The sequence below is a fragment of the Frankliniella occidentalis genome, unplaced genomic scaffold (genome assembly GCF_000697945.3).
Source record: "Frankliniella occidentalis isolate FOCC.00 unplaced genomic scaffold, Focc_3.1 Scaffold136, whole genome shotgun sequence".
NCBI classification, from domain to species: Eukaryota; Metazoa; Arthropoda; class Insecta; order Thysanoptera; family Thripidae; genus Frankliniella; species Frankliniella occidentalis.
This window is the reverse complement of record NW_026267263.1, coordinates 700077-702803: the sequence shown is the minus strand read 5'-3', so window position 1 is coordinate 702803 and position 2727 is coordinate 700077.

Sequence of the window (2727 nt, the reverse complement as noted above, 5' to 3'; positions counted from 1 at the left end):
GTTGATTGGATAGTTGGGTCTTTTAGAGAAACATTCTTGCTCGATATCAAAAATGGTATCAAGAAAGTGATGAATGAGTTTTTTGGGATCACTATCCGAGTGGACAATGGGCTCACGCAACAGTTTCCCTTGGGAATCGACAACCACCACACCATAACAAAACGGAACGTGCACATTCGTCCTTTGGGTTTTCTTCCCTCCCTCTTGCCCTCCCCTCTTCTTTCCTTCTTCTCCCTCTTCTTCTATCGGTCTGCATAACGTTTCAAAATCGTATGCCAAAAGAAATGGGACGGGGGACATCTGTCGTATGTGCCGTGGGCCAAACTGTAAGAAGCTGCCGAGAGGTGGGTACTTTATTTTCTGACCACCAAACTCTCGACACTCTCGCTCATGGTTGACACGCCTTTCCTTTGTCATAAAGGAGTTGAAGCAATAACAACAGAAAAACGTTTTTCGTTTGTTCTTATTCTGTGAATATAAAAGGGTGTCTAAGGATGTGCACAATACGAAATGTCTTTTTCTTCTTTTTGTCAGCATCAGCAACGTGATGTGGTTTTCTTTCCTTTCTTCCGGACATATGAGAGGAAACAGCTCCTTTTTTTCTACTCCAATCACGCTCAGACTGAAATCCTCATTTAACTTGCTGAACTTCTTGACATCTTTTATTTTCATGTTACTGGATGGTATGTCCCCAAACTCAATAGCATTATAGTGAGCCGCATACGAACGAGGGTCAGGATTACGGATCGGCGGCTCATGGAGTTCTGCCAAGATACTCAGTCTGAAACACTCGTGATTAGTTTTGGTCTCCACATTGACAATGATCTTTTTTCGTGAGAGCCAAGCCGGAGTCTTTATGTAACTCCCTCCTTTTAAAGGCTTGTACTTTGCTAGACTCAACTCATAATAATTGATGTGACTAATCACCCAGGCGCTTCCTTGAATCTTTAAATTTTCTGCTGAATTTAATATATCAAGGAAGGCTGCTTCAACCTGCTCTGTTTCCTCTTCGGAGCCGACCAGTATGGCACGGGTCTCTGAAAACAGTGTTTTTGTTTCTCTTTCCACCCGTACTGCCCCATTCTCTTCAGTTTCACGGCTCGCTTCTATGCTTACATTGATTGACCACTTGAGCCCCCGTGCAAGCTCGAGTTCTTCTCTGAGCTTCTTTACAACTGCACATTTATTGTGAATAAGAGAGAGACCTAGATCTTCGGCGCTCCCGCCCGGATAAAATTTTATAACGCGAGCAACACCTCTCAGAGCGAAGCTCGCTTCGTCCCACACTCCAATGTCTTCGGTGTCGGGAAGGTCTCCGGGTTGGCGGTTGGGGACACTCCCACCCCGAAGCTGATTATGCCTCCTCCGACATATTTTGACATGCCTGTTTTTTTCGTGCAGCGTTGCAAATCTTTTACGGCACACGAAGCATGTATACTTTAGCACATCATTTTTCATCTGACATCTTCTTTGATGGGCGACAGAGGACCGTGGCTTTTTGAAACCCAACAAACAAAACGGGCAAAGGCGAGCTGCTAAATGTTTTTTCGACTGGTGATTATACAAGTGACCCCGAGATCTTGCCAAATAATTGCAATCGGCACACTTAAGTCTTTTATCATAGGCTTTTGGTCCATGCACCCTATTTAAATGGGCTGTCAAACCTTTTTTATGCTTGTAAACAACATCACACACGTGGCACTTGTTATTCTCCTCATGAGATTTTACATGTTTGTCAAAATTGTCTTTACGCTTTATTGTTTTACTGCATACAGCACACACATACCCATTATCTTGATGAGTGAGAACATGCTTTTTTAATTTGTTCGGTCTATCATACTTTTTCCCACAAGTGGGACAAACAACGTACTTGACCATGTTGTTCTATTTTTAGCCATATGTCGTGTCACAATCAGGAAAGGAAACCATTTTACCTAACCTCACTTACCGTGCATGGGTTAAAGCGTAGCGCACAACGTGAGCCAACACGGGACGGAGCGAGAGAGGAGTGCTGTGCGCGTTGGCTTGACAAGGCCGGGGCCGGGCCGGTTAGGGCCGGCACATCTTGGCTGAGGGCAAGGCGCCACAAGGAGGCGTGCTCGAGCGGTGGCCCGGCGTAAAAACTCGTGGCAAGGCAAAGTCGTAGGTCCGGAGCGGAGCATAACGACACACACACACATCACACCGTGTCACACTAGAGCATGCCGCATGCTCACACAAACACAAGTTAACTGGGAACACGCTACGGCGTTTCGTGCACAAGGAATAAGCATCGTCCCTGCACCGACGGCTGCCCACAACTGACCACCTGACACAAGAGCTGGAGTGCGTATCTATGATGCCTCGCCCCTCACCGCTCCATGCCCCGCCGCCCTGCTCTGTCCACTACTCTGCGAAAACTCTAGGGCTAGCGTATATTGCACACCTGCCGTTAATAAGAGGAGCCCCCCGGCAGGCGCGTGTCCGGCGCGGGTCGCTCGTCCTCAGCGGAAGCAGCTGTGCTCCGCCGCGGCCGCGAGGTGGTACCTCGCGAGTGGGAGAGGGGGGGGAGGGGGGGGGGGGCATCGGTGCATAGATCATGATCTTGACACTTCAAACCGACACGGCGCGGCCCGGCCTGTGGCCCAATGTGGCCGAGTACGTTTGGGCATCCTGAGAGAGGGGGGGAGAGGGGGAGGGGGACACAGGAGAGAGGCAAAGCGAGACAAGGAGAGAGAGAGAGAGAGA